Source organism: Oncorhynchus gorbuscha, linkage group LG25, assembly GCF_021184085.1.
Source record: "Oncorhynchus gorbuscha isolate QuinsamMale2020 ecotype Even-year linkage group LG25, OgorEven_v1.0, whole genome shotgun sequence".
NCBI lineage: Eukaryota > Metazoa > Chordata > Actinopteri > Salmoniformes > Salmonidae > Oncorhynchus > Oncorhynchus gorbuscha.
This window is the reverse complement of record NC_060197.1, coordinates 30,513,973-30,531,989: the sequence shown is the minus strand read 5'-3', so window position 1 is coordinate 30,531,989 and position 18,017 is coordinate 30,513,973. Positions and strand designations below refer to the sequence as shown.

The 18,017-nt window shown below is 46.2% G+C and overlaps 1 non-coding gene and 1 pseudogene across 1 annotated transcript; both read right to left on the bottom strand.

The window, feature by feature from the left end:
• LOC124014121 overlaps window positions 1-16,427 on the bottom strand; it is a 39,080-nt pseudogene extending 22,653 nt beyond the window's left edge.
• Window positions 16,428-17,659: 1,232 nt separating this feature from the next.
• Window positions 17,660-17,733, bottom strand: trnar-ucu. The gene has a single exon. It is a non-coding gene; the product is annotated as a tRNA-Arg (tRNA).
• Window positions 17,734-18,017: the final 284 nt, after the last annotated feature.

The following is an 18,017-nucleotide window of genomic DNA, read 5'->3' as shown; positions in this document are numbered from 1 at the left end:
ACCTATCTTTGTCTCTCTCTCTCTCTCTTTCTCTTCTCTTCCATCTCTCTCTCTATCTTGCGTCTAACTACAGTACATGTCATTGTCTATACTCTACAGGGCTGTTCCAGCTCTCGGTTGAGAGCCACCACAGTTCTTTCTGCAGTATAAAACTGTGCCGTATTCATCTGATGAAGTGTTGTGACTGCTTGTCCAATATGAAAAAGGTTTTGTTCCACAGTACACAACACACAGTAAATACGCCGCTCATCATGACGAAGGCCGTTAAACGATGAGAGAATCCAAGTTGGATTGCGGTTGTGTTGTTTTCTTTCTCTTGTCTGCACTATAATGTTGTTGCTACATGTCCTCGTAAACAATGAAAGAATGGCAATCAAAGTTGCATTTCTCCCATTTACTTGTGCTGTTTCTCTCTCTCTCTCTCTCTGAACGTGGATAGCTGTTATAAATGTATACATATGTTGTACATGTAATTTCTTCATACCACATTCCTCATAAACAATGAAATAATGACAATCAAGGTCCCACTTCTGTCTCACTTTTTGGTGTTGTTTCTCTCCCCCTCTCCCCCTCTCACCCTCTCTCTCTCTCTCTCTCTCTCTCTCTCTCTCTCTCTCTCTCTCTCTCTCTCTCTCTCTCTCTCTCTCTCTCTCTCTCTCTCTCTCTCTCTCACCCTCTCTCTCTCTGTATGTACTGTATACAGACGTTCTTTTCCCATACTGCTTTCAATTTAATTACATTTTTTGTATTTGATGATATCCAAATGCAATCCAATTACGATCTTGTCTCATCACTGCAACTCCCCAACGGGCTCGGGAGAGGCGAAGGTCGAGTCATGCGTCACCCGAAACATGACCCGCCAAACCGCGCTCTTAAACACCTGCCCACTTAACCCAATGTGTCGGAGGAAACTGTTCAACTGACAACCGAAGTGAGCCTGAAGGTTCCCGGCTCGCCACAAGGATTCGCGATGAGCCAAGTAAAGCCCCTCCCGGCCAAACCTTCACCTAACGCTGGGCCAATTGTGCACCGCCCTATGGGACTCGTGGGCATGGCCGGTTGTGACACAGCCTGGGATCGAACCTGGGTCTGTAGTGAACCTGGGTCTGCGATGCAGTGCTTATTAGGATGCTGCGCCACTCGGTAGGCCAGGCCATATTGTTTTCTATTTCCGTGGTCGTCCTCCTTCTCTAGTGGTTGGAGGGGGTTTAGAGCCACGCTGTCACAACCCATTTATCATATTAAATATCAGCCCTCTAGCTTGGCTATTTCTCTCTCTCTCTCTCTCTCTCTCTCTCTCTCTCTCTCTCTCTCTCTCTCTCTCTCTCTCTCTCTCTCTCTCTCTCTCTCTCTCTCTCTCTCTCTCTCTTACTTCTCCTCCCTCTCTCTCTCTCTGAACCCTCCAGCGTTCCTCTGTAGGTCCCCATCTCTCTCACTTTCTTAACAACTGGCATATGCCTGCTCACCCCTCCCCCCATGACCCAAAGTCTCTCTCTCTAACTCCCTCCATATCGCTCTTTTTTACTATAACCCCCCCAACCTGATTGAATTTATGTGATTTAAGGAGGTAGCCTACAATATGCCTGATATCATGAAAAACACAGCCATGTATAAATAATGTCCCAGTCAATAAAATTTTTAAAAGCTTTCAGACAGAAACAGAACGTACATTTTTCCAAAGAGAGAGTAAAACATCATGTAGATAGATATTATCTTCATTTGTATATCTAGCATAGGCCTACTACAAGTCAATCACAGAAAATAGAAAAAATCAGTGGTCCTAGAATTGAGCCTTGTGGCACACCACGATAAAGAAAAGACCGCTCCCAAAGTGACAATATCAACGTGATCCACCATTAGTCCAAACATAAGCTGTGCGATGACCACGAAAACTTCTAAATTAGGACTCCTACCCAGTCAGATTAAATCAATGTAGCTCGCTAGATACGCTATCTAATCTGTTAGCCTCCTCTGACCACTGAGATGAGGCCGTAATGCTATGCTCCAACAACAACTATGGACTAAACAGCATCAGAGCAGGCAAGGCATCACTCCCGGTCATTTCTCACGGTCATTTAAAACCACAAACAAGATCCACAGTGGGAATGCAGACTACACACTGGGACAACGGGGATGTCAGGCTTTTTCAATAGCTTGACAAGGAGAACACTCAGCAGCTTCCCAGGTAATGCATACATTAGGGGTCCACAAAAAAAAATACAGATCCTCGCCCAAATCTGTATGGTCTTTTTGTAGGCCTCTTCTCTGTGTATTTCCATACTACTTGCTCATATCATTCTTCAATATGTGAGTGTCTGAGCAGGAGAGAACACGTGAAAAAGCTATACAAAGAGAGTAGAGAGAGAGAGGCAGATGGGAAGAAAGAAAAGACAAGAGAGAGAGAGAGAGAGAGAGAGAGAGAGAGAGAGAGAGAGAGAGAGAGAGAGAGAGAGAGAGAGAGAGAGAGAGAGAGAGAGAGAGAGAGAGAGAGAGAGAGAGAGAGAGAGAGAGAGAGAGAGAGAGAGAGAGAGAGAGAGAGAGAGAGAGAGAGAGAGAGAGAGAGAGAGAGAGAGAGAGAGAGAGAGAGAGAGAGAGAGAGAGAGAGAGAGAGAGAGAGAGAGAGAGAGAGAGAGAGAGAGAGAGAGAGACAGAGAGAGAGAGAGAGAGAGAGGAAGCTCATGTATTCTTTTATTATGTGGGTTATGCTGCAGTGACAAATTTAGAGTGTCCTGATTTCCTTGAGTCAGTGATCCCCAGATGCCATCGAGAGACTCCGAGTACCCTGACCGCACAAAGACATGGTCACAAAGTGACCGTGTGCATGCGCGTGCGTGCACACACACACACACACACACACACACACACACACACACACACACACACACACACACACACACACACACACACACACACACACACACACACACACACACACACACACACACACACACACACACACACACACACACACACACACACACAGAGCCCTAATGAAACACACACACAAAGAGGCACACACGCGCACATACATACATGACTAAACCTTTGCCACACAGACATATGACAACATCCTACACCATGTCTTCCCAGACACACACACACACACACACACACACACACACACACACACACACACACACACACACACACACACACACACACACACACACACACACACACACACACACACACACACACACACACACACACACACACACACACACACACACACACACAGTCAGACCCTGACCGGTGACCACATAGAAATAGGACACACCCATCAACACAAACACGGTCAAACCAAACATTGACCACATTGGCTGGTGATGGTGATGATGTGGCCGGATAGAGACATCGCAGTCACCAAACTCTTATCCACACAGACACTGAGGTAAAGCAAGCCCTGTTGTTAACATAGCCACACTTGACACACCAAAGCCTGACCACACAGTCACGGAGACCTACAATTAACACCTTTTGTGTCTCACAATCCCATAATCTTAACAACAACATGCTACAGATTTTCTTTCGCTCTGTGTGAAATGTGATGCTTTGTCTTCTATCACAATAGGCCTAATCCCAGCCCCCGTGCTAATAAGAACGCCATCAAGACAGAATACATGCGCCTTTAATTCCTAGATAGGTAGGGGCAGAACATCCTATCTCCCCACGCGTACGCGATCAACCTAAAAATCCATTTTTGAATTCAAAGTTTTCCTGTCTCCTAAGCAAACAAAAGGCTACAACATGATGCCATGACGTCAGGGCTTTGTCTGATGTGCCTGAATGAATTTAGTGCCATGCTATTAATCCTGTTCAAGCAATAACGTTTGATAAAATCACATTTGTATGGATCTGTCAATCAATCTAATGATCTCTATCTGCCTATCTATCCCTGTATTCCTCCCTCTCTCCCTCTCAGTCCCTCTCTCCCTCTCAGTCCCGCTTTCCCTCCCAGTCCCTCTCTCCCTCTCAGTCCCGCTCTCCCTCTCAGTCCCGCTCTCCCTCTCAGTCCCGCTCTCCCTCCCAGTCCTGCTCTCTCTCCCTCTCAATCCCGCTCTCCCTCTCAGTCCCGCTCTCCCTCTCAGTCCCGCTCTCCCTCCCAGTCCCTCTCTCCCTCTCAGTCCCTCTGCCCCTCTTCCTCTCTCCAGTTTAGCCAATCCTGCTCTGTCGTTGGATCACAGACTTGCGTCACCATGGCAACAGCTGACGTCTAAAGTAACTGCCCCCCAAAAAAGTGTTTTTGGTGTATGTGTGTGTGTGTGTGTATGTGTGTGTGCATGCATGAGGGTGTGTGTGTGTGTCTGTCGAAAACCTCCCTTGTTTCTGATACAACCATTTTCTGCAAAACGTTAATCATGACCTCATCCTCCCTCCACCTATCCAGTTAATTGTCCAGTGCACCTCTCTCTCTATTCCCTTTCAGGCCATATTATCCATATTCACCTTTACTATCTTATCCATTCAATACGGTATGTCGTCTCTGTTTCCTATGTGTGGACGGCGGTTGGTGATACTTAAATGTCTGAAATACCGAAATGGCAAAACAAGGAGATGGACGGATGACAAAACTGTGATGACGATGAGGATGATGATGAGGATCGGTTTACGGGTAAGGGCACAATGACAAAGTCAGGAGTGCCACTGTTGCTGCCCGATACCACCTGAGTCTAACTGACAATAACCGCATGGCGGTATGGTAGACTAGACTGGGTATAACCTACCTCACCATGGCAATACTGTTATATAGCATAAAGATAGAGAATGAGAGAAAAAGGGACCATGTTGCCATCATGTCAGTCAACAAATGAAGGTGACTGGCTAGAGGTGGAGAAGTAACAGGGGAAGAAAAGGAGAAAGAGAAAGAGGGGAGGCTCCTTTCTTTGTCTGGTGCAGAGCACATTTTTCCCCTCCTCTGTCATCTTCCCTCTCTATCCTCCCCTTGACAATAGTCCTAGACCCCTCTCTTTCTCTTTGTCACCATGTAACCCCGGTTCCTTCCCTCTCTCTTTCTCTTTGTCACCATGTACCCCCGGTTCCTTCCCTCTCTTTCTCTTTCTCTTTGTTACCATGTACCCCCGGTTCCTTCCCTCTCTCTTTCTCTTTGTCACCATGTACCCCCGGTTCCTTCCCTCTCTTTCTCTTTCACTTTGTCACCATGTACCCCCGGTTCCTTCCCTCTCTTTCTCTTTCACTTTGTCACCATGTACCCCCGGTTCCTTCCCTCCCTTTCTCTTTCTCTTTCTCTTTGTCACCATGTACCCCCGGTTCCTTCCCTCTCTCTTTCTCTTTGTCACCATGTACCCCCCTTCCCCCGGTTCCTCTCTCTTTTTCTTTGGTCCTTCCTTCCTCTCTCTCTCTTTTCTCTTTCTCTTTCTCTTTCTCTTTGTCACCATGTACCCCCGGTCCCTTCCCTCTCTCTCTCTTTCTCTTTGTCACCATGTACCCCCAGTTCCTTTCCTCTCTCTTTCCCTTTGTCACCATGTACCCCGGTTCCTTCCCTCTCTTTCTCTTTGTCACCATGTACCCCGGTTCCTTCCCTCTCTCTTTGTCTCTTTGTCACCATGCACCCCCGTTCCTTCCCTCTCTCTTTGTCTTTGTCACCATATTCCTTCCCTCTCTTTCTCTTTCTCTTTGTCACCCCCCGGTTCCTTCCCTCTCTTTTGTCTTTTCTCTTTGTCACCATGTACCCCGGTTCCTTCCCTCTCTTTTCTTTTTTGTCACCATGTACCCCGGTTCCTTCCCTCTCTTTCTCTTTCTCTTTGTCACCATGTACCCCCGGTTCCTTCCCTCTCTTTCTCTTTCTCTTTGTCACCATGTACCCCTGGTTCCTTCCCTCTCTTTCTCTTTCACTTTGTCACCATGTACCCTCGGTTCCTTCTCTCTCTCTTTTTGTCACCATGTACTTCCTTCCCTCTCTTTCCCTCTCTTTGTCACCATGTACCCCCGGTTCCTTCCCTCTCTCTTTGTCCCCATGTACCCCCGGTTCCTTCCCTCTCTTTCTCTTTCTCTTTGTCACCATGTACCCCCGGTTCCTTCCCTCTCTTTCTCTTTGTCCCCATGTACCTCCGGTTCCTTCCCTCTCTTTCTCTTTGTCACCATGTACCCCCGGTTCCTTCCCTCTCTTTCTCTTTCTCTTTGTCACCATGTACCCCCGGTTCCTTCCCTCTCTTTCTCTTTCTCTTTGTCACCATTTACCCCCGGTTCCATCCCTCTCTTTCTCTTTCACTTTGTCACCATGTACCCCCGGTTCCTTCCCTCCCTTTCTCTTTCTCTTTCTCTTTGTCACCATGTACCCCCGGTTCCTTCCCTCTCTCTTTCTCTTTGTCACCATGTACCCCCGGTTCCTTCCCTCTCTTTCTCTTTCTCTTTGTCACCATGTACCCCTTCCCTCTCTTTTTCTCTTTGTCACCATGTACCCCGGTTCCTTCCCTCTCTTTCTCTTCTCTTTGTCCCTTCCCCCTCTCTTTCTCTTCTCTTTCTCTTTGTCACCATGTACCCCTGGTTCCTTCCCTCTCTCTCTTTCTCTTTGTCACCATGTACCCCCGGTTCCTTTCCTCTCTCTTTCCCTTTGTCACCATGTACCCCCGGTTCCTTCCCTCTCTTTCTCTTTGTCACCATGTACCCCGTTCCTTCCCTCTCTCTTTCTCTTTGTCACCATGTACCCCCGGTTCCTTCCCTCTCTCTTTGTCTTTGTCACCATATACCCCCGGTTCCTTCCCTCTCTTTCTCTTTCTCTTTGTCACCATGTACCCCCGGTTCCTTCCCTCTCTCTTTCTCTTTGTCACCATGTACCCCCGGTTCCTTTCCTCTCTTTCTCTTTCTCTTTGTCACCATATACCCCCTTTTCCTTCCCTCTCTTTCTCTTTCTCTTTGTCACCATGTACCCCCGGTTCCTTCCCTCTCTTTCTCTTTCACTTTGTCACCATGTACCCTCGGTTCCTTCTCTCTCTCTTTCTCTTTGTCACCATGTACCCCCGGTTCCTTCCCTCTCTCTTTGTCCCCATGTACCCCCGGTTCCTTCCCTCTCTTTCTCTTTCTCTTTGTCACCATGTACCCCCGGTTCCTTCCCTCTCTTTCTCTTTGTCCCCATGTACCTCCGGTTCCTTCCCTCTCTTTCTCTTTGTCACCATGTACCCCCGGTTCCTTCCCTCTTTTTGTCTTTCTCTTTGTCACCATGTACCCCCGGTTCCTTCCCTCTCTTTCTCTTTCTCTTTGTCACCATTTACCCCCGGTTCCTTCCCTCTCTCTTTCTCTTTGTCACCATGTACCCCCGGTTCCTTCCCTCTCTTTCTCTTTGTCACCATGTACCCCCGGTTCCTTACCTCTCTTTCTCTTTGTCACCATGTACCCCCGGTTCCTTCCCTCTCTTTCTCTTTCTCTTTGTCACCATGTACCCCGGTTCCTTCCCTCTCTTTCCCTGTCCCTTTGTCACCATGTACCCCCGGTTCCTTCCCTCTCTTTCCCTGTCCCTTTGTCACCATGTACCCCCGGTTCCTTCCCTCTCTTTCCCTGTCCCTTTGTCACCATGTACCCCCGGTTCCTTCCCTCTCTTTCTCTTTCCCTTTGTCACCATGTACCCCCGGTTCCTTCCCTCTCTCTTTCTCTTTGTCACCATATACCCCCGGTTCCTTCCCTCTCTTTCTCTTTCTCTTTGTCACCATGTACCCCCGGTTCCTTCCCTCTCTCTTTCTCTTTGTCACCATGTACCCCCGGTTCCTTCCCTCTCTTTCTCTTTCTCTTTGTCACCATATACCCCCGGTTCCTTCCCTCTCTTTCTCTTTCTCTTTGTCACCATGTACCCCTGGTTCCTTCCCTCTCTTTCTCTTTCACTTTGTCACCATGTACCCTCGGTTCCTTCTCTCTCTTTTTCTCTTTGTCACCATGTACCCCCGGTTCCTTCCCTCTCTCTTTTCTCTTTGTCACCATTTGTCACCATGTTTCCTTCCTTCCCCATCTCTTCTTTTTCTCTTTCCCTTTGTCACCATGTACCCCGGTTCCTTCCCTCTCTTTCTCTTTCTTTTGTCACCATGTACCCCCGGTTCCTTCCCTCTCTTTCTCTTTGTCCCCATGTACCTCTGGTTCCTTCCCTCTCTTTCTCTTTGTCACCATGTACCCCCGGTTCCTTCCCTCTCTTTCTCTTTGTCCCCATTACTCTGGTTCCTTCCCTCTCTTTCTCTTTGTCACCATGTACCCCGGTTCCTTCCCTCTCTTTTCTCTGTACCCCTTTCCTTCCCTTTGTCACCATGTACCCCGGTTCCTTCCCTCTCTTTCTCTTTGTCTCTTTGTCACCATGTACCCCCGGTTCCTTCCCTCTCTTTCTTTCTCTTTGTCACCATCCCCGGTTTGTCACCATGTACCCCCGGTTCCTTCCCTCTCTTTCTCTTTGTCACCATGTACCCCCGGTTCCTTCCCTCTCTTTCTCTTTGTCACCATGTACCCCGGTTCCTTCCCTCTCTTTTGTCACCATCTTCCTTCTCTTTGTCACCATGTACCCCGGTTCCTTCCCTCTCTTTCCCTTTGTCCCTTTGTCACCATGTACCCCGGTTCCTTCCCTCCCTTTGTCACCATCCCCGGTTCCTTCCCTCTCTTTCCTGTCCCTTTGTCACCATGTTTCCTTCCCTCTGTCCCCATGTCCCTTTGTCACCATGTACCCCGGTTCCTTCCCTCTCTTTCTCTTTGTCACCCATGTACCCCTTCCTTCCCCTCTTTCCCTGTCCCTTTGTCACCATGGTTCCTTCCCCCTCTTTCTCTTTCCTTCCCTCTCTTTCCCTTTCTCTTTGTCACCATGTACCCCCGGTTCCCCTCTCTTCCTTTGTCCCCATCTCTTTCCTCTTTCTCTTTGTCACCATGTACCCCGGTTCCTTCCCTTCTTTCTCTTTCTCTTTGTCACCCACCATGTACCCGGTTCCTTCCCTCTCCCTTTGTCACCATGTACCCCCGGTTCCTTCCCTCTCTTTCCCTGTCCCTTTGTCACCATGTACCCCCGGTTCCTTCCCTCTCTTTCCCTGTCCCTTTGTCACCATGTACCCCCGGTTCCTTCCCTCTCTTTCCCTGTCCCCGGTTTGTCACCATGTACCCCCGGTTCCTTCCCTCTCTTTCTCTTTCTCTTTGTCACCATTACCCCTTCCCTCTCTTTCCCTCCCTTTGTCACCATGTACCCCGGTTCCTTCCCTCTCTTCTCTTTCCCTTTGTCACCATGTACCCCGGTTCCTTCCCTCTCTTTCCTTTGTCTGTCCCTTTGTCACCATGTACCCCGGTTCCTTCCCTCTCTTTCCTGTCCCTTTGTCACCATGTACCCCCGGTTCCTTCCCTCTCTTTCTCTTTGTCCCATGTACCCCGGTTCCTTCCCTCTCTTTCTCTTTCCACCATGTTCCTTCCCTCTCTTTCCTGGTTCCTTCCCTCTTCTTCTCTCTTTCTCTTTGTCACCATGTACCCCGGTTCCTTCCCTCTCTTTCCCTTTGTCACCCCCGGTTCCTTCCCTCTCTTTCCCTGTCCCTTTGTCACCATGTACCCCCGGTTCCTTCCCTCTCTTTCCCTGTCCCTTTGTCACCATGTACCCCCGGTTCCTTCCCTCTCTTTCCCTTTCCCTTTGTCACCATGTACCCCCGGTTCCTTCCCTCTCTTTCCCTGTCCCTTTGTCACCATGTACCCCCGGTTCCTTCCCTCTCTTTCACTGTCCCTTTGTCACCATGTACCCCCCCGGTTCCATTCCTTTGTCTGTCTGTGGCACATACTCAGAAATAATCATGCCCTCCCTCCCATTGCTCCACCTCTATCTCTTTACATGTTCCGTCTCTGCCTCTCCACCTCTCCGCTCTTATTTATTTTCCTTGTTCCCGCTCTTTATTTCTCACTCCCTCTATCATTAAAGCCCCTGGTAAAAGGGTTGCTATAGGAACATATTTATTTGGAAATGAAGAGAAGAGAATAATTTATACGCTCTCTCTCTCTCTGTCTCTCTCTCTCTCTCTCTCTCTCTCTCTCTCTCTCTGTCTGTCTGTCCGTTTGTCGCTCTGTGTGTATGTGTCGTTTTCTCTTTGTCCTCTTCTCTCGGGCTAATCTCCCATATTTCACATCTCAAGTGCTTTATTTGTATTGAACCACCTTTACAGACATCGTTACCATGGCTACAGCCAGTGAGGACCACTGACACAATGATAGACACACAGTGGCCATGACAACCCCCTGGAGCAGTGCAGGGTGATATGATAATTCCTGGTCAAAGTGTCTGACACGTTATGAGACGACATGAATATGCTGGGCTTTTCACAACTCCTCTCTTCAAGATAACCCAGCCCGTCCTTTCTGAAATGAGCATGCAAATGAACGACAAAGAATACTTGAAAGGTAACCAAGGGTGACCACCACAGACTTACAATGTCAGGCCGCATCGAACCCTGATCAAGGGCTACGCTATACAGAATTATCAAAGTGGAGTTTTGTGGTAACATAAGTCCTCGGTCAAGGGATATTTTGTTTCGTACTCTGAATTAGCTAGCAAAATCAATATCGTTATGAATCAATAATTCACAAGAGTGATTTCCAAATAAGCGACTGTGACTGTTTTGAACTGCGTTTGGGAAGTAAAGATAAACATGGTTTTAAAAAGGTGGTGGTAATATTTCAGTCAGTACAGGGAAACAAATCGTCGGCCGCTGAATTTACCCTGTTCAACGTACGAAGAGACCACTTTTTGGGGGGACAAGCTATATTTTCAAAGCTGTAATGTTCATGTGAATACTGATTATTTACAGGGACACACAACATCCTGAAATATATGTAGATGTCTTTGTTAGAAAGAATACGGTGTTTCCCTTGACGGAGTAATGCTGAATGTAAAATAAAAAGGGCTCAACTTACACAACTCTCTCCTTATGGAATTGATGTGAATGTGCTGCATGCAGCCATATCCTTCCAACCAACATTTTCTTTTTTTAAACGATTAGGATAATAAAAACAACAACAGTTGAACCGTTAACTAAATATGTTCCCATTTTTACTGCGGGCTACATGGCTGTATGGCTTGCAATGTAGACCAGGCACATAACTGTAGGCTTATTAGTTAGATGGCTAGCTGTAATGTTGTTATCGTAGAGAGAGAGAGACGGATGGAGCGACACAAATCTCCCTACCCTTCTCGAGGAGAAACTCCGAGAGCGAGAAATCAAATGACATCATCACCCGGCGGCCACATTCCTACAGGGGGAGGAGGGTGGAATAGAGGGATAGGGGATGGAGGGAAGGATGGTGGTGGAGAAGGGGACAGTGGGCGAAGAGGGGGAGGGGGAATGTCCCAAAACTTTTGAGGGAGAAAAACACAGCCCAACGACAGCAGTGAATCCCATCTCGTGTGTGTGTGTGTGTGTGTGTGTGTGTGTGTGTGTGTGTGTGTGTGTGTGTGTGTGTGTGTGTGTGTGTGTGTGTGTGTGTGTGTGTGTGTGTGTGTGTGTGTGTGTGTGTGTGTGTGTGTGTGTGTGTGTGTGTGTGTGGTTGCAGGTCTGTGTGTGTGTGTACAGGGTGGCTGCACTCTTCCTTCATCATGTGCTCTTTTAATTCATGTGCTTCTTCTTCTGACCCCTCCCCCTCTCCTTTTTTCTCCTCGCCTTTCCACTGACTAAAGGAATGCAATAACCACATCTGGAACTTATTAGAGAGAGAGAGAGGGGGGAGAATTGAGCTTAGCTAGCAGAAAGAAGGAGGATAAATGGAAGGACAGAGAGAAGGGAAAGAGAAAAACTGAGGGAGGGTAAAAAAATCAAACTGAAAAAAGAGGGAGAAGAAGAGAAGTTTCAACAGTGATTAATGCCAATTAATTCTAGTCTAAGCCAAGGCATGTGCAGAGGCATCTTCTAAGGCCCAGAGCTCAGGGAAGGAGAGAGAGGCCTCAGATGTGGGTTAAAGAATTCTGATTTGAGAGTAGCACTTTGAACTCTCTCTTCCATATTCTATGTCAATGAGGTGTGTGTGTGTGTGTGTGTGTGTGTGTGTGTGTGTGTGTGTGTGTGTGTGTGTGTGTGTGTGTGTGTGTGTGTGTGTGTGTGTGTGTGTGTGTGTGTGTGTGTGTGTGTGTGTGTGTGTGTGTGTGTGTGTGTGTGTGTGTGGCCAACTGTCCCTACAGAGCAGCCAGTCAGGCTTGAGTAATCGTCCCTTTCTCTCCCCCTGGCCCCCAACCCCTCCCTCTCCCTCCCTATTCCTGCCTCTCTCTCTCTCTCTCTCTCTCTCTCTCTCTCTCTCTCTCTCTCTCTCTCTCTCTCTCTCTCTCTCTCTCTCTCTCTCTCTCTCTCTCCCTCGCTTTCTTTCTTTTCATCCCCCACTACAACCACCCTCCGAATAAAAACTCTAATCGGTCTTGATCTGGGCCCCCTCGACTTCACCCACCTGCCCACCAGACCACCTTCCCCACTATCGCCACACAAGACCCCCCCCCCAAACACAACTTTTTACCACCCCTCCCCCGACCCCCAAATTGTCTCTCGGCAAAATGTAGACACACACAGTTAGAAAACATGGCAGAGGCACAGTCAGATGTGTCTCTTTCTCTCTTCTATTCCTCTCTCTCTCTCTTTCTCTCGCCCTCTTTCACTCTCTCTCTCTCTTTCCCTTTCTCTCTCGCTTTGTGGTTTTAAAAACTCCATTGGTTAGGCCAGTCAAACAGCTTTAGTAGGGTCTTTAACGTCTACTGCTATTGGCCCGGACGGCTTGCTGTCATTTTGAGTTGCTACATAATGCTATAATTTAATATGTTTAATTTATTACACACATAAATTTAGATTATTTTATAGATTAGTATACTATATATACATGATAAACAATGAGCCTCAACAGGCGTAATCTAATTTGTAGTTTTCTAGCAAGTTTCATTGTCTGTTTTTGTACCTTTACAATAAACAATAGGACAGCCCTACTACTAGGTAGTAGTATGTCCGCATCCAACTCACACCCTCAAACACTCTCAAACACCTAGATCCCCTGAACGCAGCTCACTCTCCAGATCCTAATCACCTGAATTCTAATCACCTGTTCACACACCTGGAGGTCATTATCACACACTATTTAGTTCCGTTCTTTGCACCCCATCACTAATGACGCCTTTTGCCTATTCCCTATCGGATTTCCCATTACCTACCTATTGCCTGATCTCCCGTACTACGTTACTAGCCTTTTCCCTGCCTGTACTGTTGCCCTTTTTGACCCCCTGTGTATGACCTTCTGCCTGCCCCTGGACCCAGCTACCTGCCTCCTCCTGTGGTCCTTTGCAATAAGCACCACCCTGTGCTTGAATCCAGCTCTCTGTCTCCCCTCGTGTTCATTACATTATGTGTCAAAATTAGTTTTAAAGCGTCAAGTCACATTGTGTTGACATTGAACGTCACACTGTAGCATAGCCATAACTAATGTGAAGAAAATGTTAACTATTACTTGATTACATTATGGAATTGTGAGTATATCTCATTGTTACATCCACATTATGAATAGACCCACATGTGACTTAAACTACACAGTCTCATGAGCTACATGTTCCATTTCAATGTTTTTTAGCAATATTTACACAAAAAAACGTTGAAATAGAATATGTAGCTCATGAGACTGGGTTGGGTTGTTTGGTCGGTAGTGTGTGTGTGTGTGTGTGTGTGTGTGTGTGTGTGTGTGTGTGTGTGTGTGTGTGTGTGTGTGTGTGTGTGTGTGTGTGTGTGTGTGTGTGTGTGTGTTGTGTGTGTGTGTGTGTGTGTGTGTGTGTGTCTGACAAAACCCTCCCTTTTTTTTTTGATACACCCATTTTCTGCAAAATGTTAATCATGACCTCATCCTCCCTCCACCTATCCAATTAATTGGGGTACATAACCTCATCATTCCCTTTCAGACCATATTATCCATATTCACCTTTACTATCTTATCCATTCAATACGGTATATCGTCTCTGTTTCCTATGTGTGGACAGCAGTTGGTGATACTTAAATATCTGAAATTCAGAAACGACAAAACAATGCCAGTCTAGTGTATACATGAAGTAGTTGTGACATTGTTCATTAAGGACAGAGGCTGACAAATGTTGCACCTGCACTGAGGCCTTTATTATAGCAGTCTAGGTAGGTACATTAGCAACACCAAGTTGCAGTGTCACAAATTTACCAGGTGTAGGCTACTAACAACAATTTCAATTTCATAGATTATAAAGAGTCTTTGCAGGACATACATTTACATTTCATACCATATGAAATGCCTGTTAAGAAAACTAGAAATGTGGAATAGTTTTGATCTTCAAGTGTTTTGAGAGCAGTGTTTTGGACAGGCAGTTGGAAGAGTATAGCCTACACATGAATGATAAAATTGTGACATTGTACCATTGCCATAATGAGCGCAGTGTGTGACACATAGTTTACAGCCACATAACTAACGTGTGTGTGTGTGTGTGTGTGTGTGTGTGTGTGTGTGTGTGTGTGTGTGTGTGTGTGTGTGTGTGTGTGTGTGTGTGTGTGTGTGTGTGTGTGTGTGTGTGTGTGTGTGTGTGTGTGTGTGTGGCTTGTAGCAGAACCACTCATGTGCACTGATGGATTTATGAGAGAGAAAACTGCTGTCAGGGAGCCGAGGAGGGCTCCCTGCAGAAAAACAACAAGAATTTGCATGTTGATTTGGGTTGAAGGGGTTACATTGTATTTTGTGTGTGTGTGTGAGTGAGTGAGTGCATGCATGCTTCAGCTTCGATCCATGTGAATAAGATGTATTAGTATGTTTTGTAGTGTGTAATGACCATTCATAACGATTACTGTTTATAGCTGCCACACTATAGGCCATCTGTCAGTTGTTTTACAGGATTAGGCAGTGAAAAGGTGATACAATACTAACATTTAGCATTCCGTGTATAGTTATACTAGTATACTAATATTGTGTATGGATGTTGAGTGAAGGACAAAAGAGTTGCGCTAGCCTATAGTGATCTAAAAAGAGACACAGGCTACATGGATGACATCATCCTATATAGACCTTTCAAACACGCCCCTTACCTACGATAAAGTGCTAGGCTGGTCAGTACCTGCGCGTGCCCGCACATTCACAGTACACGCACTCTCTGACTGTCACGGCACAACAAGGTAGACAATGAAAAGGGAGGGTTGCCTTGTGCCGTGCGCGAGCACAAGGAAGATGCTGTAATCGAACAGGTAGTCCAAGAAATCACGTCCACCTTGAGCACATGTCTCCTAGCAACTACGTTATGTCAATGCGCATGTATTAAATATATGTCATCTAGATGACATTATGGGTATTATACGTGAAGCTATGATGGCCATACCTCGATTCGAAATGAAATCCATGGCCAAAAAAAGTCCCCATTCCAATCGTTGTGTCGCGCGCACGAGCAGAGCAGGATACAGCGGCAGCCACGCATGGCAAACTGGAGACTGTCTACAATGGCCTTGGTGTGTGTGTATGTGTGCGTGCGTGTTATTAGGCTACATTTATATCTCAGGCACCAATAAAAAAAATGGCAAGCAACGTTTGAATGATTAACACAAGCCGTTCCCAAATTACAATATCAAGCACCTTTGGTAAATCATTTTAGACGCGCACTGTCATTCGAACACGTCATTTCTGCCTAACATCATATTTGAAAAATGCAATAGGTTACTGTATGCACAGGACTAAGGTCATATGGTAGATACTAGATTTTCGCACCAATCAGGCCATGATCATGTTAGACACACACACACACACACACACACACACACACACACACACACACACACACACACACACACACACACACACACACACACACACACACACACACACACACACACACACACACACACACACACACACACACACACACACACACACACACACACACACACACACACAAACACACACTGTGGAATAGCCTACCATTCGCACTGCCCCGCATATGACAAACTCGAGGCCATATACGCAGAAAAGAGGAGCATCTACTTCTATCGCTCTCTCACATACACATACACACACACGCGCGCACACACACAAGCACATAACTGAAACGAATCTAGAGCAACTTTCCCCCTCATCAAGTTTAACAAGCCTCGGTATTGTTCGACAAAACATGAAACATTGTCTCGTTTATTAGGGAAGGTAACCCTTATCTTACCACGGTGAAAACTCAACGCCAAACTCAGGAGCAGAAGCCTATGCATCGTTCAGAAGACCAGCAAGCCCGTTAGCTCAATTCTCCGTGAGGACAGCATCAAAAAAAACCGTTGGATTTTATTCACCACTATCGGGCAATTGTAATCCTTCCAGTGAATATATGTGACGATTTCGTCGTTATCCACCGCCCCTTTCTAATCTTTTTTTTACGGTTTAGATCATTTCTCCGTTTTTTCCCCCTCTCTCCTTCTTGCTGTCTGCTCTTGCGTGCTCGGCGACGGTCCGTTTTCTCATTAGCGGCGCAGTCCTTTCTGTCTCGCTCTCTCCTCTCACGTACGTCAGCACCACAGCACACACCCCTCCTCTTTCTAGTCTGAATCTCGCAGTAGATGGTAGTGATACATCTATTATATTTTCATGTCTTTGTCACCAGAGAAAAACTACACGAATTTGTCCATAATGTTTGTTGTTTTTTTTGCCATTATCTCTGTGTTTGTCTATTGAAGAGAGATTGAGTAATAGGTCACAGATCTAATGACATGTCATGGTAATGGAGTGCTGATTTAGTTGAATCCTTCTGCCAGCAAATCCTTCTGCAAACATTCTGCATGGCAAAACCAAGTTCTGCCCCAGAAGTGGCAGCGTCTGTCTCCTCCTTTCTCTCAAAGTAATGATGAAGTAGAGGCTATATAGCCTATTATAGCCAGCTACATAGGCTATACATACATGTCGTTTTCAATGTCCCCATTGCGCCTGTATAGTGGGCTGTAGGCTGCTCTCATATCCATCTCTCTCGGCTTTGCATCAGCCCAGGCTACAACGCGGTGTTGGAGCGCCCTCAAGTGCACTGACTCAATAATTACTCCCAAACAACTGGAAACACTATTAAAATGCATACACACGGATGCACCTCGTAGAAACAACACATTAAGTTACACAAATGTATTCACTTAAACATATAGCCACTCTAATTAGGATTCCAGGTATTGTCATCATTAAATTGTTCTGCTGTTGGACCGTTATTGCATGTATAGCTAATTCACTGGACTGGCATTGATGTATTTTTTACTAAATAAGTGATTCATTTTCTACCATTATTCAGAGGATCTACTTGAGAAAAACTATATTGGAATGGATTGTTTGTGCGGGGAAATAAATCTGTCTATAGTAGCCTAGCCTGAATTGTTGTTATAATTAAGGTCTAGCAAGAATTTCTGTTTTATAATTACCTTGATATTGTAATGCTCAATAAGTGGTCGAATATGCTATTCTATCAGGTAAATATATATATTTTTTAAATGAATCATTATTTATTTGATATCAATTATTATTATGGTTAGGCTATGTGATACATACAAGTATAGCCTACATATCATGGGATGTAGAGATGTAATGAAGTGCAGTATTATATTTAGAACATTTAGATGGATGCATTGAATGAAAAGGTGCCTGCAGTTTATTATCGGACAGTATTAATTACATTATACATTTTCTGTAATAAAAAATCCGCAGGTCTGCCATGTGGCACCCAGAGGTGACCCATCTCTGCCGGGACTCGAACCCGGAGCCTCTGGATTAGAAGTCCAGCGCGCTATTCCATTGCGCCACAGAGACTGCGCCAATAAACATGATTCCGGCACGGTTTAGATACTCACATCCTGCTATGTCGACGCTTTCAGCATCCCTGCAGCATCAGGACCACTCTTCTTGGACATTTTGGCTCTAAGAAAAAGGCCGGTAGAGGGCGCTGTACGCGGTCTCTTCAATGCAATTCGCACGCTCGAGCCTCTCTCCAGAGCCAAAATGGCGATGTGGTGAACATGTATTTAATTTAGGCTTTAATACAAAGCGTTGTGCAATAAGGAGCTTGAAAGACAATAGCCAAATAATTGTGTGGA